The sequence below is a fragment of the Corvus kubaryi genome, unplaced genomic scaffold, assembly GCF_017639235.1.
Source record: "Corvus kubaryi isolate FWS band 111438036 unplaced genomic scaffold, C.kubaryi_AGA036_p1.0 37357, whole genome shotgun sequence".
Classification (NCBI taxonomy): Eukaryota; Metazoa; Chordata; class Aves; order Passeriformes; family Corvidae; genus Corvus; species Corvus kubaryi.
The window spans coordinates 1,220,858-1,248,124 of NW_024581117.1; positions in this window are offsets into that span (position 1 = coordinate 1,220,858).

A 27,267-nucleotide genomic window follows, 5' to 3' on the forward strand; every position below is an offset into this window, starting at 1 on the left:
GATAAGCTTCTGACCACAGGCTTTTCCAAGATACCCAAAGCCTCTCCCCCCTCCGCCCTTTGGTGGAGGGTCTGTTCGAGCCTGGCAGCTGATAGCCCTGGGGCTGTGGTCTCCACCTTGGAGGTGTTAAGCCTGTGCTTTGTAAATGTCCCCAGCCCTGAGTTGTTACTTTATCTTATCTTCATCAGTGAGAGGTCCAGGGACTCTCAGATCCCCATTCACAGTTCGGTAGTCTTCTCTGAAGCTTTTGTAATACAGTTTTAAAAATCCTTCATGAAAATATTTAAGTCATAAACTATAATATTTCAGTCTCTGACATATGGTTCTATGATTCTATGAAAAATCAACTATCTACATATTACAATGGAAAGAAATCCTGGGTGTAAGGAGTCTGAAAAAAAAACCTACTTGTAATACAAGGAAATTTAAGAATTGAAAAAATTAGAGTTCAGCTCTGCAATTAACTGCTGGAGGTGATACTAAAAGAGTAAAATCTTGACTGAGTTTGACAAAGAGGGAGGCATCAAAATCAGGGCATAGTTAAAGTGTTACGGGTAAAACTCAGCAGTAATCATAAAGATGATTTGAAGGTTTCAATGATCAAAGAAGTCAGGTTTTGGAGGATAAAGGTCTAAGCTAAATAGATATTTTCCCCCCTTCTCTGAGAACAGCAAGGGGGTTGCTAGTCATAGTTTGCTGTTGCTAAATACTTCACTATCAAACAATATTGAAGAAGTTTGTTTGGATTGTCAGAATATTTTTAAGTTTATTCTTAGTAGTAAAATGCCAAACACACTTTGAACTGAAGCCAGTAAAATTTGTTAATCATGTCAGCCCATTATTCTACTTTCTCAGTCTGGTTGTTTTACACTTGGCTTCTAGGAGAATATACCTTGTATTACATATTTTCCTTACCTGACCCTTTTGCTGATAAAGACAGTTGACTTCCCTGGTGAGCTGCACAGTCACTGCAGATGTTCTCCAAGGAGTTTGTTTTTATCCAGTATGAGATTTTGCTGCTGGTGGGTTTTACAATGTCAAAGGTGCCAAGACTCATAGACTCAGAGTTTCCTCTCAAGATTTCTTCCAATAAAAGGAGGAAGGATCTCTTCCTTGATGCAATTAGAAAACTGTCTGGTAGAAAGACATTAAAAGAAGAAAATGAGGCCCGGGAATTAAAAAGTAATCAAACCAGAAAAACAAGTAAACTAACAAAAAACCCAGACCAAACCAAAAGAAGAACAAAGCTTGTTGTCACTTGTCTCTTATAATAATGATCCTTTCTCTGCATTTGGTATAACAACAGACAATCCTGGAAGATAAATTTTTCCTGACAGCTAAGTAATAAATGACAGCTCTACTGTTCCACCAATATTCTACTACTTCCTTACTTCTTTCATTACTTTCTGATAGCGTTCTTCAGCTTCAACTATCCTGAACTCTTTACCAGTTCTTAATTTTAGGCTTGTCCCGGTTGGATAAATACAGATCTCACCTGCACTTGCTATTCTGTTTTTTTTCTGCTCCATATGTTCTGTCTTTAACTTTCAGGTACCTGAGAGGTGCCTTTCAAATGTGTATTTTGTTTCTGGAATGAACAGATACATACTGTCTATTCAATTGCTATTTACAATCATGATCATCTATCAGCAAATAAAACAGTAGTGGCAATCATCAAGAGAATGCAAACTGTTTGTCTTTTACCCTACTGTCCTATGCCTCTTTTCTGGCAGAAGGACTAGCATAGATAAGGTTGTATTTAGACAGTGGTTTACATTCCATTATTGCTGCTATAAAACATCTGCCTGACTTGACAGGCAATATTCATGCAAGCTTAATACATTCAGAATAAGGTACTCTTAACATAAGAATACTAGCAAGTCAAAACACAGAACATTTTTATATTTTATTTTATTTTCAATGCTGGGTGGGTAAAAATCCCCCATGTTTTAAAATGGAATGTATTCACACACAGGGATCTACAATTTCTATGTGCCCTGAAGATGGTATTTGAGGTTTATCAATTATAATAAACTGTAACATCCTGAGGCTTAAATATTACCAAGAAAGAAAGGATGATACTTTTTAATAATAATATCTTTAATACTGAAATTCTCTACTATATTCGATGGATTAAAACAGCAGGCAATGAAAATGTAGTATTTTAAGGTATCTTACAATGCCTCGAGAACATGCTTAAAGGTCATGTATAACTTGATTGAAAAATGCTTTTCAGAATGTCCCCACAGTTCAACAAACGGTTATAAGAGGCTAGTAAATTTACAGTGACAGAAAATACTTTTAAGTAAAATTCCTCATCTTGTATTTATTTTCCCCAGTGTGTGTAATCTTAAAAATCATAAATCACTGTGAGTGTCAGGATGAAAATCAGGATTAATTGTATCACATTGATTTTGCTGCTGCTTAGACTAGTATCTGCTGTGGTTACGAGCAAATCTTTAAATCACTGTAAATGTCAACAGTGATTACAAAATTATTTGTCACTGTAATCCCAATCCTGTTGGAGAGTAGGCAGCTGACCACAATGAACTTTCCAGCCCTTTTGTCTACCTGGAAAGAAATCAGTGAACATTTTTCAGAAAATGCAGGAGCATATTCAAATAATGGACATAAAGAGATCTTAAAGGAAAAAATTTAAAAATATACTATGACCCTTAAGCTCACTTGGGTGCTTAACCTTACTGTGCAGTGGCAACAAGTACTGTATATCATGTTGATATTAGTTTTCTGTGGAGAAGTATGTGGGAAGACAGAAGTTTTGGGTTTTCATCTCTTGGCAGTTAATAAGGACCATTTTAATTTCCTGCAGGAATGGCATTCATTGTCACAGTCCTACTTGTACCAAAGGACGAAGTAGCCCCATTTGAAGTCTTTCTTAACAGTGTAATCTTCCTTTAATTTGTATGTGTTATACAAAACTAATGCCTATTGCCTTAATATAGCAATAGGGACTAAGAAGTTCTGTTTTTACTGAGGGTTTTTTGAGTTTTTTACTCTTTTTTTACTGAGTATATTTGCTCACATAGATTTTTGATACTCTGACAGATGGCCGTGAGAAATAGGAAATCCTTTCTCTTCATACTCACCATTTTTATTTTAAATAGGTAAAATAAATACTAATATATTTATTCCACCAGAATATTTTTGTAATGAGTAAGCCTAGTAGAAAAACTTTTACACATACATTGATACAAGCTCAGAAGGGAGCTTGACACAACCTCACCAACCCGTTTCTTGGGAAAGGACACATTTGTATTGCATGAATTCTCTACTGACAAGGTAGCTGATAACTCTTCATGGGACACCCAGCATGAGGAAATGTCTAAGAATTACTCTGTTGTGCTAAGAGAAAATGTGTTCTCAGGCAGTTTTGATGAGCAAGAGTCTCACAGTATTCTAGTGCATTGATAACCAAGACTCCGGATTACAGGAAATTCCTAGAAGTTCAAGTTCCTTATTTTTGATTACTTTCCTAATGAATAGAGACATTCATATGGAAGGACTTTTCTCCAAGTAATTAGTTACTGTTCAGAGAGACAAACCCACAGGATATAGCTCACCCAAGGAACATGACTCAGCATTTAAAAGCTACAAATTTGTCTTGCGATCTCTCCTAAATGAAAAGCAGATGACAAATTGAAATCAAGTCTCCTAATAAGGTATATTTTTTGGTTTGGCTTTTCCTTTTTCATATAGGTTTTCCTATTAACTGGGGTCCTAACTTATACAGTGAAGCCCATTTTCCTTTTTTTAACCATTTTAGTTGAGTGTAAATAAAGATTTCAGGATTATCTGCCAAAAGCTGAATTTGCTAGAGAATAAAAAGTGTAAAAAAAACCCCAACAGTGGATTGCCTTCAAACGCTTTTTAATATAGGAAAATTGTGGGATTTGGCAAGGTTTCCTTTGTGACTGCAATAGCAATAGTAGCAACTTTCTAGTTTGAAGATAATATCAAGACGTGGAAGTATTAGAAAACATATATTGCATGCAACAAGTGAGGGGGTTGTGAATCCGACCCTTACGATTCATCCTAATAACAATGGTTTAATAAAACTTTCCTCTGTTTTAGACATGGCAAGCATTTACATTTAGCAGGCTGCAGTCTCGTAAATACGATGGAAATTTTTTGTCCAGTATGCACTGTCTTGGTCTTCTTGTGCCTCAAACAAAACTATGTGTATTCCTGTCGAATAATCACACTTTAACGATGGCGTTTTCAGTTTCAACTCCTATGATTAATTCAAACATTATTTCATCTATGCGTGCATAGATATATAATTACATTTACACAAACTCCCTTGAGTACTGTTGAGGATGTTGTAGGTATTATTTATTTAAATTCAATTTTCCTTCACCTCATAGTGATAATGATGCACAATATTTTATTTTTAATACTTACTTTTTAAAGAAAATCTAGAAGTCCAAAGTAATATTGATGTACTTTAGCTAATATGGCTGTGGAGAAATATCCAGATGATTGTTCAAACTTGCCTTGCTTTCATTGTAAGATTATAGAGCAATTAATACTGATGAAGACAGCAAAGAGGGATATAATTAAGACACATAAGTAGTTTCACTGAGAGTTTGAAAAAGTGGCCACAGTAAAAATTCCAGCAAGGAAGTTAAAACATTTAATTAAAAATACTTCCTCAAATTTGGTCATGGTGAACCAAAATAAAGACATGATCGGTTCACAGGTGTAGTTGAACAGAAAACACAAATGCATGCAGTAAACTCTGCCACTTATTTCATGACAATTTAAAGTATTGGGAATAGAATAATCTCTCAACAAAGGAATTATGGATGAACACTAGGGAAGAAATTGTAATTTCCACTGAAGAAACATGGTAAAATGAGGAAAAAAGATTTTCCTGAAGACAAAAAGAAAAAGGAGAGAGGAAAAAAACCCTAAGATGTATTGTTGTACAAGGACAACAGGTTATCATAGAAGTGATGATATCCTGTCTGTCGTAAGGATCAACAAAAGAGGTTATCCTGTCCTTTTGTGAGGACAGTTAGAATAGGACAGACATGTGGAATGAAAACAAGGAAGTGAGGAAATAGGTATGGATTAGTACTCATTCCATTTTCAAGGAACTCGCAGTAGGAGTTTTGAGGACAGATAGAAAGAGAATTACAATCAAGTAAGAAAGCGTTTATCATAAGGAGAAAGATCAATGAACGCAGAGGAAGAAGCTAAGGAGGGATAAAGATTGTGAGGAAGAGAGCACTGCAGGTCAGGAAACATGAGAGGATGAGGTCAAGCTGAATTAGATCTGAAGTAGGTCAGTGAAATAAACTTCATTTACATATGCTTGTTTTGATCGTCTTTAAAGGAAGTTATAATTCAATATGACAAAGCTGGAGCACACCAAAACATGCTATCTCTGTTTCTTCAGAAAAAGTCTTTCACATATGAAATAGTAGACCAAAGGTTACCTCATTTCAATAACTATTGTGAATAGCATTTGTTTAGATAATTAAAGCAAAATCAAAATAATTGCCTGTAGTAAAACAGAGAATATATTAAAATTAATTTTTTTGAAATTCAACTGAAAAGGGTAATGATATTTTATAGAATATCTTTCAAAATCTCTCAGCCTTTTGTTGTATTTTAGTCCTCAAAAGGGCCAATTTCTTTTTCATCTAATTTGTAAAGACCACTGATCCCCACCTAAATGTCTTTGTGACAGGTTCCTTCATGAAGAACCTGTCAGTTTAACATAAGAATCTCCAAGAGAGCTTTTGGCAGAATGATTTAGGTGCTCCTTTCTAGGTACCGACATGGGCCTTTTTATTTTTCATGCTTAAGGATCTCAAATAATGAATGGAACTCTTCATGATAGGATTTTACTTAATTACCCCAAAGTTAATATTCAGGAAGTGATATGTTTTATAGTTTTCTAGATATCTATGTGTATTTGGACATGTGTATCTATGTGTACTTGGACAAATACACATAAAAAGATAACTTCAATCTTCATTGTACGTATTTAAATTTAAATCAATTTTAAAATCAAATGGATCAGAAGCTAATGCTGGCCCTTTCTTCCATAATGCTGATATGAAGAAATCTGGGATACTATCAGCTGTTCTAACTTATAAGAAATCTCCAGAGAGAACTCATTGTGGCCTTCTAGTACTTAAAACAGGCTTACAAATAGGCTGAACAACATTTTGTGCACACAGATAATAATAGAACAAGAGGGAATGGCTTTAAACTGAAAGAGTAGAGATTTATGTTAGATGTTAGGAAGAAATTCTTTAGAGGGGGTTGAGAGACTGGAGCAGGTTTTCCCAAGAAGTTGAGGATGCATCATCTCTGAAGTGTTTAAGACTATGTAGCAGGTTCAGTTCAGAAACTGGGCAGAAACACCAATTAAGTGTAGTGGTTTGGTTACTTACTTATTTTCCTTCTGTGAGATAAGAATTAGGAGAAAGCGAAGCAGGCACAAATAAAACAGTTGCAGTACAAAGAAAGAATTTTATTACTAATAGAATTAAAAGTAAACAGAAATAACAAGAAATTAAAGCAACTCCCCTCCCCCTTTCCAGCACTTTCCTCCTTTTACCCAACTCACACAAAGAGTAACAGAACATGGGATTTTAGTCATTGTTGCAGTTCTTGGTAAGTCTCTTTCATATGCTTAAGGAGAAAAGGAGTTTCTTCAGCTGCACATGGTTCCCAAACTGCCACCAACAGCAGACCCACCCGTAAAGAATCTGCTGTGGTGTAAAACATCTCTTCCATGAAAATCTCGCAGTTCCTTCACTCTGCCAAACATAGGCTAGCACATGGGATTATTAATCTTTTTAAGGATGAGCTACTTTGGCCTGAATGCAAAGGCTTTCTTGGCCACAAGTCTCTAAAAGCCTCTCAGTACTTCTACATAGCCTGGCATAGGCACTCCTCACAATTTTCATGGGCCACATATGAATTTTTCATCTCCCCATGTACTTCAAATGGATTAAAGAGACACACAGTTTGTGTATTACAGTTTCTTACCACAGCATGCAAGAAGCTTTTTAAGCTACGCACCAGAATTGCAGCACCACCCTCTTTTCCCTCGTTGCCATTTTCAGCTTTGTCTCACGTGGCTCACTTTCTCTCTGACTCTGAAGCTGCGCTGTTGAGTGTTCTGGTTCAGCCTTTACAGTGGAGAAAGCCTCGCTCCCTTTGTGCTGCTGGCTGCATGGTGTCTTCTTCAGTTCAGCACGAAGTGTGCTGGCTGCAGACAGGAGGCTCCACCAGCTCCTGTTGGCTCTGCTGGCTCTGTGTATGGGGAGGAGAGGGACTCGCCAGTCCCAGGAAGCCGCGCCGGATGGATTTAGCTGTGTAGCAGTCCATGGCTGGTTATAGCTGCCTGTGGCTCTGGAATAGTTCCCCCCACAGTGACCCAGGGTCTGTGCTGCGGCGTTGGGAAAAGGGAAAAGGGGGGGCCAGGAGCCCCGGCCCAGCCTGGCGGGGCCCGGACGCTCCAAGGCCCCCTTCACCTTCCAGCAGGCGAGCTCGGACCAAAGGCCAATCCCACCTTTCTGTGCGGTTTAAATTATGTAAATTGTGAGAAGCGTCATTAGTCTGAAAGATTGTCCATCAACTCAGGTTCAACCCACTATAGAGCAGGATGGGTAGGATTTTAGCAACTTGATCTGGTGGAAATGGTCTCTGGCTATGGCAGGGGGATTGGGACTAGATGATCTTTAAGGTCCCTTCAAACCCAAACCATTCTATTACTCTATAATTCTATGATTAATCTTTTAGATAAGAGATCAATAGACTACTGAAGAACTTTGAATACAGGCAGAAGAAAATACTCCTTCCCACTTCAGCTTTTAAGCAGAAAATTTTTTCTTATTGCTTTTCTGCACTTACCTATAAAATATTTTGAAGTATTATGTAGATTTGCTACCTGAGATGCTTTTAACATAAGAGAAAACTGAGACTGTTAAACTATATAACATTAGAACTGTGATATAATTTTATTGTACAAACATACTATATGTATTAGTAAATAATGGCAAACACATGGCTCAGGTGATAAAGATGCTGATGTTATAACTGACACCAGAATATTGAATGATGGATTTTGACTGTCTTTGCTCCAAAGTATTTCCCAAATTATTTGTCTGGTTTACACAGTATTTGGAAATGTAAAAAGAAAGACGTGAGTATCTGAATGATGGTCTCTTTTTGGTTATATATGTAATACTGTTGGGAGACCCTTAACCCTTTTCAGCTTGATTGCTATCCCTCCCTTACTACCATATTTTAAATCAATAAAGCTGAATTTGTCTTTGTGCTTTACATCTGGTTGATTTTCCTTGTTTTTCATTCAGATGGTGTAAGTGACGAGGCCCAAGTGACTTCACCATGTGCCTGGACAACATGCCAAGGGAGTCTTCCAGAATTTCTCTCAGTGTGTCTCTCTCTGTCTCTACCAAACAACCCTGTTGGCAAATCTGATGCTGAATCCAGGACTGGTGATATCTCCCTCTCTCTCTCTCTCTCTCTCTCTCTCTCTGTCTCTCTGTCTCTCTTCCTGCCTCCTCCACTGGGCCTCCCCCTCTCTCTTTTTCTCTTTAAGTTGTTAAGTAACATAAGACCTACCTTGACTTCTCATAAAGCTTCATAGCTTATGTAGATATTATTGTGATAGGGTCAACATTTGCAGAACGTTTGTTCCAATAAGGTTGGTGTTTATGTACAGACCTTCAGCGTTATCTCACCCTAATGTACGTCAAAAGTATTTCTGAATCTTAGTTGCTCTCCCCCTCCCGTAGCTGGGATGGGACAGATGGGGAAGAACAGCCCGTTAAGTTATAAAGTCTTCATAATCTGACCTGGTTGATCTCTTGCAGATTGTTTATTTTACTTGTAACTTTATAGTTGATCACCTATGCACAACATTTTAGCTCTCTAATAACTCACTGCATTAATGTGGTGTATAAGTGTACTTGTTGTTGGTATATTTGTCTTCTAAAATAATAGAGAATTATTTTAAGCAGAGAACTTATTCTTCTATTAACCTTGTGTCTAGTTTCTAATTAGTTCAACCCTTCTAGTGCTATGATATACACTTCCAAAATTTTGTAAAATATTTTAATATAAAAGAACAAGGAGTAGTGAGTGCCTGAAAGACCCATTTAGCATGAAAATTATTATGAATTTGCAGATACAGATATTAATAATTTTAAAAACTAAATTACATTCTTCTGTCAGCTAAGGTTACACAGTGATAATACATTAGTTTGTCAGCTCTGGAAATCGCCTGCTTTCCAATCTGATTTATTATGACTCATCTGCAGAATGAGTAAGGTCTCTAAGCAGCTGCTGGCTAGCTCACCACATTACAAAACACAACACACTTTACAGATAATCTTGGAGATGTTCAGGAACAGAATGGATGGGATTGTTGCAAGATTGTTGCAATGAAAGAGTGAGCAGATTTGTATCAAATAGGATATGCTTTGTTATGCTGGTATAAACCCAAATTACATCCATCTTGGTCTGGTGTTAAAGAGAGCAAAGCTCGAAACAGCAAGTTAGTTAACACTTTTGCCAGTGTAAATGTGGCAGGAATCTGTGCTATTTTGTCTGATTTATTCTATATTCAAATCAAATGTATAAAACCTATTCAAGTTATTAAATATGCTATACAAAGAACTTTCTTCTATCTCCAATATTAGGATTGGTTGAACAGTAGAACTAATGCAGAGGGATTGAAATGCACTTTCATTCATCAAAAAATGAAATGTGTGCTTCAGATTTTTTCATCACCTCTATTATTCTCTCTAAAGGAGATAATATCACATTTTTTTTGTTTCAAATAAATTGTTGGGGTGTCATGGTTTAGTATATGGGTTTTTAGTAAAAGTTTCATGATGAAGAGTTTCATGATGGCTCTGAAATGTTCTTGCCTCTTAGATAAAGATTTTTCTTTTCTCTAAAGCCACCAAGAAAAAGATTCTGTTAAGTTTATACAAGGTTTCTTTCACTTTTTTTTTGAGAGTGGATTTATTCCAAGTTTCCCCAAAACATTACTCTTGAATAGTTATAACATCTGTCGAATACTTTCATACAGTTTTAATCTGTAGTTTATTGCATTGAGAGCAGAGTGGTCCTATTAGGAATTAATATCTTGATTATTCTAGTTAAAATAAATAAAAATCCAAGTAAGGTCTAACCTCCTGCAGTTGAATAGAACTTGATCCATCTGCGCTGCTGTGCCTTTCACCCATCTGTGCTATTGCATCTTGGTTCAGCTCTTTGTCATATTTTGCTGTGTGGTATTTGTGTTAACTTGCATTTTTTTTCCATCAATGGATTCTGTTCAGAGCTTTAAGTCTGAGGACACTTGAAACTTGATGGGAATCAAAAACCTGCTCCAGATTTTGTGTCTCAGATTCTTAATATAAATTTATCATTAGTGTTGTTTACTTGGACTTCATTATCTTTTATTCTTGAAATGATTTGGACTACCCCCAAAACTAAAAACAATAGAATAATCTGCTTGTGTCTCTTGAGTCCCCTTGGTCTCTGTTGGCTGGTTCTAGTTGCTGTGGTTTTGCATTTATAGGACAAAGTGCTTACAAGAATAGCAGCATTATAAAACTTAATGAGGCAAAAATATCGGAGAGGTCTGATCGCCACATAAAATACCACCTTTTGGGATTATGTTGATGACTGAAATAATTACCTTGGGTTTTCATTGTACCTAGACTTCAGCTGAAAAAAGAAGTCACTTTTTCCTAATATAAGCTTTTTTTAAACTAGGTCAATGAAATGTTTTAAATGATTCATAAACGTTTAGAGATTTTCATCATCTGAAACAAAAGTAGATTTAAAGTAACTAAGAAGGAAGAAATAATTTTAGAAGAGCTATTTTCAGTACTTTAAAGTGCTGTAATAATAAAAAATGCTGAGAGCCTTAAAGATAAAAGGTGCTTTTTTTAGAAGACACTTATCTTCTGTGAGTCTGTGTAGTGCCTATGAAAGGGTAATATTATCTTAGTAATTCACAATATTATCTTAGTAGGTCACAATAGTGAAAACTTGTAATCCACAAATACCTACTGCACTACCACAATACTTTCTGTCCTTTCCAGCATACCTGCCATGTCTGTGGAGTGAGTGGTGAGTAATGAGTATTCAAGACAGCTGTGTTTGAATTTGGGGACCTGGGCTACATGGTTGCAGTCCAAGAAATAGCTGTGTGTTGCTGTCGGTAACAAGCAGCTTGTTCAGCTGTATTGCTGACATTTAATGATGGTAAAAGAGCTCAGTATAACAAAAACAAACAAGCAACCCAGAAAAGGTTCACCTCTGACTTCTTCAGTCCTAAGAGATCAATAAAAAATAGATAATTTGTCAGGAACATATTGTGAAGCTCAGCTCAGCAAGAAGTTCAAGTTGGAGAAAGTAAAATTATTTTTCTTTCTGATAAAGGCCTGATCCCTTCAGGTCATCAGTGATATTTCTCAGTATCTGAGTTTTCAGTGTGACACTCTATGCTCACTCTGTCTGACAGAATGACTTGTAGAAAACTTTTTTTTCTTTAGACAAAGTTTGCCTTGGTAAATGCAATAGTGTTTACAAGTTTTTGAATTCGCTATAGAACTGGTCATAGTGTAATTAGATATACCAAAGTGGATCATATTCTAAGGATCTAGACTATTTGATAGCAAAGTTAAAAATAGTGTTAAATCTTGTCTAAATTAATAATTTCTTTTGTATTTCATAGTTTTTCATCCAAGAATTCCTCAGAAAGATTTTAACATTAAGCAATATTTCAAAGTGGTAAAAAAATTTTCATGAATAAATACCTTGAGTATTCTTGTGCAAATGTGTTGCTGCCTGTTCTGAGCTTCCCCTCCCCCTCCCAAAGACACATGCTCCTGCCCATGTGCTCCAAGCTCCTTTGTTCCAAGTGCAGGCAAAGCCAAATGTAACTCAGACTCTTTAGCAGTGTCTGATTGGCCGGTCACCCCGGGTCCGCCCCCAGTCCGCCCCTTTCCCCTTCTCCGAATAAAAGACGGTCAAGGGGAGGCTCCGCCTCTCTCTCAGCTCAGCTACTTTCCTGTGAACATCTCTGGTTGTCTGTCTCATTTGAAAGCTTCTAACTGCAGGGAATTGAGTGAGCAGGGAGCTATATTTCTCCCTCTTTGCTTCTGCTGATGGTATTTGCTCTGCAGCTGATTCAGGTACCAATTTTAGAGCTACTAAAGTGCTAGATCGCCCGTGCTACCTCTCAAGGCTGCTCGAGGCTTTCTAAGGCATTGAAATACAAGTGCTAGCCGGTATAAAGCTGAAAAGATACCTTCCACACAAATGTCTTGTAATTCAATGGAATTAGAAGACTTTGTAAAAATTTTATCCATTCACAGTATATTCAACAGGGGACCGTGATAGCATTGCTTATCACAGCAGATCATTGAAATTATTTGTTAAAGAGAAATTGTTTTATGTTCTATCAGTTGTATAGAAGATTTTGATTCTAGGTGTGCTCTGTTTTGAAGGAATTTCAGTCCACAAAATCAAAAGCAAAGTTAAGAAAATACGTAGGTATTGTATAATTAAAAACATTAAGCTGTTCTTCATTTTTGGCTGAACGCTAGTCCTTCCATAATCTAGAGGAGGAAGAAATAATATTTTGTAAGGAGCATATTCCTTTTCTTCCTCATGTCCTTTCCTGTGAAAATGCACCCAGCTGGGCTAAATTATGTGCCTTGGAAACAGGGAAGTTCATGGATATTAAAAAGGACCACTTAGAATTGCAGGTTTTGAATTTTCCACATAGCTGTTTCCTGTTACATGTATTTGATCTGGGCCAGAAGGATAATTTCAGCACAACTATAACCCTGCATGCTCCTAATGAAGACAGAACAAAGAGTCTTTCTTCTCTGGAAACGAAGTAGTTTATTCCTCTTCTTAGTGTTAGAAATATGGCAGGGAAAGCCTTGAATACAGAGACAATAAAACACTGGCCTGAAACACAAAAGGACAAAGTAGTAGTAAACTGGGGAAAAAAAGCTGTTTCCTAGCTAGTTTCTATTCCCAAAAGAGTTTGATTGTATCCAGCTCTCCTGGGGTGTGCAGAGACGACTCTGAGGGGCTTGAGGAGAAAAATGGGAATAGGCTGAAGTGCTTGGACAAGGGGCAGGTGTAAAATTTTAGCTGAGCTGGGTCTGTGGCTAGAAACTGGAACTTTAAACCAGGAGACTAGAGACAATTATAAAATTAATTGTTCTGACAATACAGGCATTTTCAGTTTGATTACCTTTTTCTTAGAGAGAAGGGAAGTTACTACAATTCTAAGATTGCTGACTGTCATCAGCACAACTAGCTAGCTTGTATCTCAATGGGAAAAAATACACTGAGGACTAATATATTCCCGTTTAATTCTTTGGAGCTTTGTAAAATATTTCTGTTTTTCCAACATCCCAGGAAGTAGATATCTCCCACTTTTTTTTCACCTTGTAATAATTTTAGACCAGTTGTTTTCATGTTATCATTCCTCGAATTTCTTAGTCTGTATCCTCTGACTGCTTTTTTTCCCTTTCCTTTTTCCCCCCTCCATATTCTAAGTGACTAGTTGTTGTGAAGAAAGAATAAATTCTCAAGACATCTATTCTAGAGGACAATGAGTTTTGTAAACCTATTAACTACCGCAGTGCGTTTTAGCTTTTTTGAAACTGTAAGATGTTCTTTTACATTTTTGTATTATCAGTAAGACAGATAAGTAATGTTTTAACTATTTCTTCTGTTGGAAAGGACAAATAGGCAAATCTTGTGAATTGTTATCCTGGAAGCTGTGGCCTAAACCCACATTTATTTTTGACTTATAACTTGGTGGTCGTGACTTCACAGACGATAGTGAAAAATACAGCTTCAAAATTTCCTTGTTAGCTTTTCACCACCTTTTGTCCTTAAGAGAAGTGGAGAGTCTTTAATAAGGTGAAGGCTTCAACAGGACACCTGTCTATCACTCTATCACAGGAGACATGTTGTGTATACAAAATTGTTTTCTGGATGACACTGGAGATTTAGAATGTATCCATATCCACTTTGAGACCATATTTGTAGATGATTAGCAGAAACTAACTTTAATTTGCTGACATCTAATTCAGCCAAATCCTATACACACTGCTAGATGGAGGGTAAAATACTTTCTGCTTGTTTAACCAAGTAATACCAAAACTCCTCATACTGTAAAACACACTAGATTTAACCAGAGTTAATCTTATATTAGAAAACATGATTTTCTAATTTATGCAGCAGACTTAATACAGAATCATATAGCAATGTAAATTGCTTCCAAAATAATTCAGTAGCCTTTAGTTTACTGAAATAATTCAGAAAATTTAACAGTAAAATGAGACTATAATAGTGCATGTTATTACTTGTGTAGAAACAGACAGAAAGCATAAGCACTGCAGTAAGGACAATCTCTTGAGACAACTTGCTAGATGACAATTTAATACACATGGTGATAGCAAGACAAAATGAGATGAAGCAAGCAGAGTTTGACACTAGTTGGATGACACTGAGTGCTTAAAACGAGGTTCTATCACTGCAGATAGTCTACAGGGGGCAGGAGAACCCCATGCCCACTCACTGTGCTGCATTGAGCACCCAAAAGTACCCACGGGAGCTCTGCTGTGGGAGCAGCTGCACGAAGCTGACACTTCTCTTCCTACAAGTGAGTAAGAAAAGTGTAAAAATGCAGAAATAGGGAGGATACAACTGGGAAGTTGTCACTGTAGATTGAAGGAAAAAAGTTACTAGTTTTATAATATAATTAGACTTTTATATCTTACTGGGAAAAAAATGAATTAGGTCACTGTGAAAATAGCCTCAGAATTACATTATATATTACAGTTGGCTAAAATTACCATACCAGTTATGACATTCATTCAATGCTAGAGTAACAGAAATTTGAGTCTGAACTAATTTAATGCTCTATGGTAGGATTCTGGGATAAAAAGAATTTTTTATTTTATTTAACCTTTAAAACTCCTACTTTATATAGAAACTGCTCATATCAAATCTGTTTATTTTAAGACTGTATTTATAGCTTTATTGTCGTTATAGAGTGGGTAAAATAACATTGCAGGAGTACACTTTTTCAAAAAACTATGATGAATAAATTTGATATTATATATTAGTTAAAATAATGCTTCAGAAAACAGTCATAATACATGTAAGATTTAGGAGTGTTTAAATGCTTATCAAAATGTAAAATCAAAACCAGAGTTTGAACATTTTCTTCAGCACCACAAGTTTTTTTTTCAGTTTTCCTTTTATTTAATTATCCATCCTAACACTCAACCTTACAATTAATATTTGTAAATATTGAATTTCACTGATGATACTACCAACTTTAATTAGAAATTAAAAAAAAAATCTGATTTTAAAAAATCCTCGAAGCACAGTATTAAGGTATGCTTACCAATAGTGTTAAGTAAAGGAAAAAGAATGGAAAGTTCAAGAAAAAATGAAAATTAATGCTGCACTTAAATAAATCAGAAAGTGGAATCTTTAGGCAGATAACAGTTGTGTGAGAAAACTACCTTAGTGACAAAACTAAGTGACAAATCGGCGTGGCACACAATTCAAATATTGGGTAGATGTTTGTCACTACCGTTTTCTCTCACCATTTGTAAAAATCTCAGTTAAACCTCCAGTGCTTTACCCCAATTCAAAATGCACTTAGACTAGCCTTCCTTTAACAAAAGGAAGCCCCAGGCCTTCTATAAATAAAACAAGCATCTGAAAATCTGCTAATGCAGCGCTGCTCCCATACATACTCTCATGAGCAGCTTTATTATGTGGAGAGAATATGCTATTGAGATTTATGAAATATTGGCTTGCTTTATATAACAAACTGGCAAAACAGTTAAGTGTGGTAGATCTTCAGCTTGCGCTGGCAGGGACATGGCACACTTGTGGAAGCCTGTCCAAGGGTTACTGACATTGAGCCTAGCCCTGTAGAGCCATACCATTCCACGTTCCCATATAATATGTACATAAGGAATACATAAAATTCTTTTGCTCCAGCTGTGTGACTAAACTGCGGAAAGATAAGTAGTCATCCAAGTTCCAGGGAGCAGTGCTATTCTGATGCTGATCTTGAATTTAAGTGAGTGAGAGTCAGGTCTCTTAGCAAAAAAATGTATAAATAAGAAACATCCAAAATGTGTATGAAACACAGATGTTCTTGAAAAAAGGCGCAATTATTTCCGAATGTGGCTGTTAGTTTCCCCTTCTCAGTTCAGTATAATTCAAATAAATAAGATGGTAGTATTTTTCTTTCACTGTTGTTGTGTCAAACTGATACTAAGCTTAAGAGGGAAAACATGAAATATTGATTAGAATAGTTGATTATAATTAACAGCTGGTGTTATCCTCACCAAAACAAGGAATAGTGATGTATAAAAATATCAGCATTCATTGAAACACACCATCAGAAGTGGGAAACTCATTCAAACAATCTTTTTTCCTCTAAGGAGGAAAACTTCATAAACTATGAATATACAAATTACATTTGCTAAATTAGTACCTATATTTTTTCTTACAGTACTATTAATTACCAATATTTGTTCACATTGTGTCAATTTGCAGTGTTTTTACCAGTTACAGTGGTAGACTGAACAAATAAACAGGAATTCCAACTGACTATATCTCAAAAGTATAGATGACTAGAATAACTTCTAATAAGTCAAAATGCAACAGTGACCCGGTATCCCAGATTAAGCTGATTATATTTTGAGAAGAAGGTACATTGTCCTTTCAAATATAAGAAAGAAATGTCTTCCTTTTTGTTTTGTAAAAAGCATTTTGCCATGAGGTTTCCTTTTCTCACTTAGTCTACTTCAAGTGATGGGATCTATAAATATTTTATCGGTACCTGATGGAAGAACAGGAAATGCCAATAAAATATATCCACTGGGGAAATATGTCTAATAGCAGGCTGAACAGCAGCTCCAGCTCCCATGTGATATGGCAGTTAGAGTAATGTCTTTTGGAAAAGAAGCTTAACCTACAAATCTGTGAAGTTTGCAGCAAATATCTAGCTGGAGTGCAGGGAGCTGGTGGAGGGTGGGAAAAGAATCTGCAGATCTCTGTTGAACTATCACTGGCTGAGAACATCGGCTTCCAAAGAAAATGACATTGGGAGTATCTGTGCTGTGCAAGGGTAAATTAGGGGAAATGTCAGTTCTGTTTTGCTTATGGACCTTGCCATCTCACTTTGGCCTTGTTTGATGCTCTGAGTGGAAGTTTGCTTAGGGGCAGGGAGTTATAGTACTGAAAATGTGTTTCAACAGAATACGACTACGTAATTTTTCACTAATAAGGCCTCTTCCCCTATCCATTATGTAGCTGTAGCAGTGACCGCTGTTTATAGCCATCATCTCTGGTGGTTTATTTCATTTCACCTTGATTTTGAGAGATACTCAGATTTCTTGTTCCCATAGAGTTAGCTAAGAGTTCCTGATGATTTTTAATCAGCTTCTTAAAAAATGCAAAGGCCAAAAAGTGATTACTTTCTTTCATTAGAAAATATGCTATATAAAGTCTCATCCCTCTGAAGTTTCTGGTAACAGCCTTGCAGGGAAGGTGATGAACATATTGATTATTGATTAGTGATGGGCATTAGATGTTCTAAGCCACACTGTACTGGAGACGTCATAATATCAAAAATATCACGGGTGGCATGATAATCTCCCAGGCAGCATCAAAATATTCTGTATCTCATAGCTGAATGAGAGTCAGAGCCAAATGTTAATTTTCCTCCACTCCAAGAGGCAGCAGTGAAATAATGGCACTGGAGACTCTGGGATAGCGTTGCAGTATTATACTTGGTGATATATGAGTTGTATTTAATTTTTATGATATTTTTGGGTCTAATATGCATTTGTAGGGATCTGAAACATCATGTCAAATGTGCTCGTAGTCAATAGTCAGGGCTTAAGGTTCTGGTGTTAATCAGCTGCTGATGCAACAGTTACAATTATTGCTACTTGAAAAAAAGTGAGAGTTTTTAAAGAATAGTGCTAAATTTCTAAGAGGATGGGGGAGACTTTCTCCTCTTTGTAAAACCCAATTCCACCATGGAAATTTTGGCTTTTTTTGTTTTTTATGTTTTCTGTCTACATTAAACTAATACATATTTAACAGCACTATAAATTATTACATAATCACTGACTTAATCCAGGAAGTTCTAATTTGAAGATTAAAATAAAAAAAGGGTTCTTGAGTTCTAAATATCAATCTTCTGTTTCACTCAAAAAATTATATACTCAGATAACACCATACTAACACAGAAAGATAAGCAGAAAGTTGGTATATGAAATATACCTGTAGCTGTTGAAAAGGACACAAAAATGGAAAGGTGGAAACAAAACTAAGAAAATAGTTCCACTTAATCAAACTAAATAAATTTTCACATAAAGACAGAGTTAATTAACAGAAGGATTAGAGGTCATTATGTATAGCTAATTAGAAGGTAGGATAATTGGACAGCTGCAAAGTACACTTTGGCTTTAAAATAATGTTAATATTTACTCTCTATCCATTCAACTAAATTGCCAGATGGGTTGAAGGTTAAAGGGTAGCACATAAAGCTCTCTGTGATCTGTGGCAATGAACACCGTTGCAGACATTGCAAATGGACTTAGTGTATGCACCTCTCTACTAAGGGCAACTCTAAACCTGGGATGAGATCTGCTCCATGTAATACAAATTTGAAGGAGATAAATGTTTTTCTGTGAAGTGATAACTACGTTTCAGTCACACATTTACTTCCTGTTTGTGAACTCTGGTAAAGCCTTGTACTTCCTCATGGAAACAAATGGGAATTTAATAGAAATTTATAATTAATTATTTTATATTACTTTGGCACGTCTATTTTCTTAGAGCAGCTAAAGATACCAGGGTTCTTTTGGGATTTCCTCTCGTGCTTTCTTGGCTCAATATATTTTCACATTCCTCAGAGGAGGTAATACAGCTCTTGAACACTGTCCTTCACGATTCGACTATCTGTGTCTTTCTCTTTGGAGTGCTGTCACATAAGGGAACATAAGGAGAAATGGTTTAAACAGAAATGTAAAAATATGATTTTATGGATTTACTTTATTCTGCAAGGAAAGTACCATTGCCTTAGGAATTAAAATATGAAATACCTCATTATTAAAGCCTTTAGTAAGGGCACAGTTTTATTTTCTGATCTGAACTATGAATCTCTAGGAATTAAAATATGAGCTACTTCAATATTAAAACCTTTAATAAGGGCACATTTTTATGATCTGCTCTGTGAATCTCACGTATAGAAGAGGCAAAACTGATTCAAAGAAGAATTAATAAAGTTGTTGTTAATATTTCATTAGGTATTGTATAATTATTTTGATTTTCTTTCCAATTCCAATTGTAGGAGTTTGTTCATAATGCTAATTAAAAAGAGTAATTTGTCTTGGAAAAATAATGATGGTGCACCCTGCTGAATTTGAGGGACGAGGATATATATATTTGGAATTCTTTCTTAGTAACTTCAATTTGAAAGACAGTTGATAAAATACGTTAAGAAAGAAGCTTTCCTAGTAATTGAATCCAAATATTGCCTGCTGCTTATATTTTGCTTTGCTGATTCAGCAAAAATTCTGACAGTTTAGTTTTTCTTATAATGGAAGAAAACATTTTTTAAATTTCTAAATGTTTTTACATTTTCCGTGATCCCACTTGGTTAAGGGTTATCCATTTGGGTTGATAATATTAGAATGACACGTCTGATAGATATTTGTCGTTTTCTACTGGTAACAGAAATAGCTGTCTGTGGAAGGTATCTTTTCAGCTTTATACCGGCTAGCACTTGTATTTCAATACCTTAGAAAGCCTCGAGCAGCCTTGAGAGGTAGCACGGGCGATCTAGCACTTTAGTAGCTCTACAATCGGTACCTGAATCAGCTGCAGAGCAAATACCATCAGCAGAAGCAAAGAGGGAGAAATATAGCTCCCTGCTCACTCAATTCCCTGCAGTTAGAAGCTTTCAAATGAGACAGACAACCAGAGATGTTCACAGGAAAGTAGCTGAGCTGAGAGAGAGGCGGAGCCTCCCCTTGACCGTCTTTTATTCGGAGAAGGGGAAAGGGGCGGACTGGGGGCGGACCCGGGGTGACCGGCCAATCAGACACTGCTAAAGAGTCTGAGTTACATTTGGCTTTGCCTGCGCTTGGAACAAAGGAGCTTGGAGCACGTGGGCAGGAGCATGTGTCTTTGGGACGGGGAGGGGAAGCTCAGAACAGGCAGCAACAGCTGTCTTAAACTATTTGTCCTATTTAGGTGTTTAATTGTAGCTGAAAGTAGTCAGGTTCCAAAAAGCAATTTGAATACTGTTAAACTAATTAAGGAGCTAAATGGTTCCATAATAAACAGAAGATCTTGAAAGTTACCTTCACTAGTTACAGCAGTCATTAATGTGATGAGAAGTAGCTGAAGAAGTGTCTGCCTGGAGGCAAATCCTGTCATCAGGGCAGTCTGCAGACTCAGAAGTATTAGTACGAATACTCTCAAAGACTCCTAGGTCACTTTTATTTTTCATTGGAGAGAAGGTTTTGATGTTATTTAGATTGTCTAGAAAGTACTTGTTCTTTATTTTCCTTATGTCTCTTGTAAACCTATAATATTTAATCTGGCATCAAGGAGAAGGAACAAAAGCATGCCTAGATTTCTCTTATTTCCTCTCTGTATGGAAGGATTAAGTACATACGTGTATCAGTTTACTTCTGTGTACATTACTTCCCAGTACAAATAATCGGCATGAGCTGAACTGAACTATAGTTTCCCTGTAACCTGAATAATCAGAAAATACCCTGTGTTGGAATACACCACTAAATAAACGAATCTAAGTTCCTTCCCATTTTCAGTATTGTTAGCTGTCTATAAAAATGTAATTGTTTGATTTACATATTAAGATATAGATGGATGCACTCATCTGCTTCATTGTGATTGTCAGGCTTTGGGACAGGCGTACCAGCATATTGTGAAAATAAGTGAATTATTAATGCCTTTAAGAACCAGCAATACAAAGTTATCAGAGTCACCTCTTAACAGTTAACAGATTTTCAACATATTTTAAAACTTCTTTATGTCAACATTCTAAAAATAAATTTAGTCATTACCTTAATCTCATAAATTTAACAAGATCAGTAGATCTATCAAATATAATTAGTACGCCTAGAAATTTTTCTATTGGTAATAAAACACAGTCACTTCTGTGATAAGTACCTTCTGTAATTTTCATTCATTTGCCAGATAAATTGGATGGAATATACTGCAAATTGTCCTTTCTTAAGTCATTGACATTTTTGCTTTAGCAGAACTAGTTTAATCCAATCTGACTGGGCAGATGTGTCCACCCCTGCAGATTCTGTCAGAGTCAATGGAGCTTCACACAATTTTATAGTCATTATTTGATACAGAATTGGCATTGCTGTATAAAGTGTGTGCTACAGAGACTTGTATTTTTTCTGGAATATAAAGCAAGTGAATAAAAAAGTCCCAGAATGGGTCTGATAAAGAGGTAGAATATCTCACTTTCCTTTCTTTCATCGTTAACAATTTGTTGCTAACTTAAAATTACAAATATTTTCTTAGTGAAAATAATACTATTTTTTGGGATGGCTTATTAACTTCTGTGCCAAAAGCAAGCACAGTGAAGATGTAAAACAAGTGCATATTTCATGTTTTCTGTTAATTTATTCTGTTTCCAAGATTATTGAATGCATTCATCATTAAGGTGTTAAATCTTTGGAAAATTTGACTGGATAAAGTGCAAACATTAAGGTGTTCTTCATTTCTTGAGGGGGTGTCAGATGGGCAGGACTGAAGGTCATGGAAGGAGAAAGAACCTCAGGAGAGTTTACAGTTTTTAAATCTAAATCTTTGGTTTTGAAAATAGAAAAATAAATGCAGCTAGTGATTACAGTTTTTTTCTCCACATTTGCAAAAATGTATAATAAAAAAGATAAAAATATGTCATCAATGCTATTGATTAATAAATACATTTTATAAGCCTTTATGTAGAGAGACCACAAGTAGTATGTAAGCAGAGATCTTCTCGAATAGAAGATATACAAGAAACTTGTGTTGCTAAAGAAAGCTTAGAAAGTTAAAGCGTTCATTTTCATGTTAATGTAGCTAAGGCCTCCTGATATTAAAAATGTGGACACAAATGTAGACCTCAGAACAGTGCAATAGTTTTCTGCAGACAATGTTACAAACATGGAAGTTAAATTCTATATTGTATGTAAGCTATATGAGGCTATGCAGAAATTAAAATTATGTTAATCATAGATTTGTAATAAAGTCACTCAATTTAAGACCTTACAAATCACGTAAATAGTTTTGAACCAACTTTTGCAGCTACAGTAATGTAGTTTGAAACAACATCTTAGTATATCCTTCATTTTTCTTTCAAAGATTATGTATTGTGCATAAATATTATTAATTTTCTCCAGAATTTGACAATGGAGAACCATGAAAAATATGTCTAGCTTTTACCCCTGTCTTTATTGTTATGAGAAACCCTAAAAAATCATGTCTGATAGAGAAGCTAAACTTGTGTTGTAGTCAAATCTCTTTACTGGAAATTAAGTTTAATCTGCTAATTGATTTCCTAAATGCCACAGATGTGTGTCTCAAACGTCCACACAGATTTTGTGTTCAGTGCTGTAATTCTTTCAACACTGTGTTGCATCCACTTAGACGGACATCAGAGTCTCAGAAAAATGCAAACATACAAACAGGTAATAGCAATATTGTGTCTTTTCAGGAGAAAAATATCACCTGAGTATCCTGTTTGACATTTTATCTTTCGGATCCAAAATAGAGTCTTGGAATGTATTGACCAGGGCTGTTTCAGAGATTCAGGACTTTATAAATCTGCTTTTAAAGGGCTAGAATAACTTTGAGGGGTCCATTATAAGAATACTTCATTTGAGGCCTGTGGTCAGTCTGCTTTGAGACTCCAGTAGAAGCAATGTATTTCATTAACAGTAACAGTGGGAAGAGATCAGATAGAAGATCAGTAAAGTCTTGGTATCTCTATGCATGACACCAGTGCCTCCTGCTAGTCAGGTTAATGAACACCATAACAATACAGACTTAAAACTTAGAAATTTATTTTATTTTCCACTTTTGGAGACAGAAGGAAACCCTGTTAACACTGAATTGGGTGAGGAAAGGAATCCAACAGGTCTTCTTTCATAAATTAAGGAGAACCCTGTGATTACTCTCAGACATTCAGTTCCGCTAGATGCTACTGCTAGCCTGACCAGTCTTGGTCTCCCTACCTACAGCTTGGAGGTTGGAAGTAGATGATTTTTAAGGTCCGTTGGAAGCCAAACCATTGTATGATTCTATGATTCCCATTCCTAAACAGAAGGCCTTTGTGCCAGTTTGGTCAAATTTAGAAATATATCCTCTGAGAGAAGGCACAACCACCTCTCCCCCACCAGGTTCGGGAAAAATAAATTTTCCTCGAAGGAAAATAAAAACTATTTATTTAACAAACACACAGGAAAAGGATAATAATGTTAAATAATAAAACCCCTTGCCCTGCTGAGAGAAACCTGGGGAAATTTCAGAGTCCTTCCGTAGATCTCTCTCTCCCCCTCCTTGGAGCTGGGACAGGGTGGTGGGCCCACCTCCAGGGCCGAAGCCTCGGTGGAAATTCCTCCCGATGTGTTCTGATGTTTAAACAGTCCAGCAGAGAAAAAGGGAAAAAAAAACAAGGTCTCAAGAAAACAAAAAGTTCAACTCTCTGGAGGAAAAAGAGCTGAGGAAAAAAAAACTGCCAAAAGCTGCCTGGAAAGAAAAGCAAGCCGGGTGCTTCCCTTCCCTCTCCCTCTCCTGCCATAGCTGAAAAATAAAAGTCTCTATCTCTGTGTGACCTTGAACAAGCTGCAAACTGCTTTGAAAAAGTTTGGCTCAGTTTTTCCTTCCCCCTCTCAGGCTCAGTTTAAAGGCATAAAAAGGTACAAAAATTAATTTCTGGGCATAGGGCATTGATACACATCATAAAGTCACCCCAAGACAGCCTTGAAAATAATTTGGCTCAGAATCAGACCCTCTTGGAAGAATTCCAATCAGCTAGAATTGTTTATATTTTCAAACACATCCATCTATTCCTCCTGGTCCTTAAGCACACACATATCTTGCTAAAGGAGTGTGCAGAGTCCAATTCTTGGTATGTTTTTTACTTAACTAAAAATTCTGTGTGGTGAGTCTTCCTCTGTCTAGAACTTGATAATCCCTTGTCCTGGGTTGCAGTGTATTCTATTACCATCCTCAGGAGCCGTTGAAACCAGGTGGGGCAGTGTTTCCTTGCCTCCTCCCCCCAGACTATCTTTCTGTTAATGGCCCATCATTGTCCTGCCGCATGACTCAGAGATAACTCCCTCCGGACTATCTTCTGTTAATGAGCCTAATCAACACTTGGCCTCATGACTCGTCACCCCATTGTGAGATGCTCCGCCCAGAGGGAGGAACCAAGCATCCCATCGTGGATATAATCTGAGGCTGAACACCAGAGACACGGGCTTCCCACTGGATTTCCAGAGGACAGGAGCTACACAGCCACCATTGGACTTCCTGAGGAAGCGCAGACTGTTTTACTACAGGATCACTGCTTCAGAGGACTGCAGCCACCATTCTACCAGACTGCTACCACCACCCTGCCTAACAGGGTGTCAGGTTGTACCTTGACTCTGTCAGTTTGACAGTGTTTTCTTTTACCTTTTTTTTTCCCCTTTTCTTTAATTTCCATTAAATTGTTATTCTGACTTAGTGCCTCCCACTGGTTTGTTTTCAAACTAGTACATCCCTTTAGCAATCTATCACTCCTTTCTATGCTATTACCCTTGTTTTCTTCAATTCTCAATGATAGTTCACAATGCCATCAGTAATACAATCTCAACCTTAATATGAATGTCCTCTGAATAATTATTCACTGGAAATTTGCCTTGGAACACTGACATCCTTAAAGGTGTGTGTGTATGTGTGAATGAATGCATATAGATTATTTAGCATGTGTGTATATTTATATACACTTACACATAGATACATTATACACACACACACAAACATGCACTAGAGTGAACACAACATGAATACATGATTCTGTATGACTCAGCACTTGTGGGAGGGCATCTTAATTACAGTGTGACTCCCCAGTAGAAGGAAGACCTTGACAAACTAAAGCAACTGTAATATAGGGCCATCATAATGATTTGAGGGCTGGAGCACATTATATATGAGAGTAAGCTGAGGATGCTCGGTATGACCCTAGAATGATATGAACCTAAAGAGAAGTGGGCTGATGGCAAAATTTTGGGCTTGACTTTAGCTTTCTAATAGGTGTTTATGAGCAAAACATTGGATATTATGCTTAGGTAAGAATAAGAAATTCCACCATAAAAGTGCTATTTTGGGTTGCCCTGATAAAGTCTGGAGAGGTTCTCTGAACTTGAGAAGGAGAAATCTCTTTTAAGTGTGAAGGCAGTCTCTTTTAGGCAGAAGTGTTGGTCAGCATGACCTGCAAGACCTCTTCCCAATTCAATTTTTTATTCTTTTATTCAACAATTTGAACTGTTTAACAAAATTTTAAAATTCAACACTGAAGAGTAATCATGATGTTAGGTTATTGGAATGGCTTTAAATAGGAGAGTAGTCTCACAAAGAAAGAAAATACTTATTTCAAAGAAGATGAAAACAATAATTTAACCAATGTGCTTTTATCCATTTACCCAGTGCAATGCATACTTCTATTCAAGTTTTACTAAGATGCTTACAGATAATTTCTGGCTCTAATAAAATCTATTTTAGCCTTAGCAGAAGTTTCTATTATAAACAATGTAATTTGGTATTTTGCTCCTTTGTCAAGATAATCAGGTGTATTTTGGGGAGGTCTCTAGGTATCATGTTCAAAATGACAATGGATCACTTGGAAATTTGGTCGTATTTCACATCTGAATTTTTTACTGAATTGCTGAACTCTAGGCAAGTAATAATACATCTGAATCTTGAAACTTGGAACATAATTAAAAATGCAATTATATGCTTTGGGAAGATAGAAATAATAATTCTATATCCCAATTCTGAAACCCATCCTATAGGTTTTCCTTATCTGGAAGAGAGATTTTATTTTCTTGTGCTATATACCTTATCTGATTCATTATACTGATTTAGACTTATTAAGAAATGTTTTTCCAACAGGTCAATATGATAGTAACCTAGGCCTTTTTTTGAAGTAAAATCTGTAAGTACAGATGTGGCTAAAGTAAATGCCAATAGCCACAAAATTATCTTGGTGCTTGCAAAGGGTTTAATTCAGAGTGCAGGACCCTATGAAATCCTTGAGAGTCTAAGAAAACCATATTAGAGAAACAATCAGGAGATGAGTACTAATAATCATAAGGAATGTAATATGAAACAGCTACAATGTGCTAAATAAGACAATAGAAAGCCTGATGAAAAATGTGAAGTTATACAAAGCTGCGCAGATCAGATGCCTGCACTCCATAGTGTTATGTATTTGGAGGAGAAGCAGGTACATCAACAAGGACCTGGCCTTAGGCAGCTGTGCTCAACCTGTAGGACCAAGTGTGTTAAATCTATATCCAAATCTTATATCTTCATATATAATTCTGTCCATATGGCAAATGCTAGGCTATTTCCCTGCCTCTTTTGTCTTACAAAGTGTTCTGACAAGCCTTTCTGATGATCTTTAAAAAGCTGATGTGATCATATATATGTAAACCAATTTAAATAATAAATCTGAGCTGGGGAAAAAAAATTTGTCTGCAAATTTGAACTTGGAAAGGACTTGACTTTTGAGACTGCTGCACTAAGCTTTTAAAGGTACTTTGAAAAGTACATTTCTTGACGTTTGCGAGCACCAACAGAACACTTACAGTTCAACAGTGTATTTTAAATATTTTAGAACACCTAGAAAAGTGTTTTTTCTGGCATGTGGTAATGATTACATTCTGCCTCCTGGAAAGGCCAGTAGCTGCTTGATGGCTTCAAGTATCCTAGAAGAAGATGTGTGAAAATGAGTACCGCAGGAATTTAGCTATTTTTTCAGAGCCAGACAGCAACATCCTGCATATCAAAACTGCACAGTATGAACTTTTGAGTTTGCTCACATGCATGGTGTTCCTCAAAGCTGGTTCGCCTCTTTTTATATAT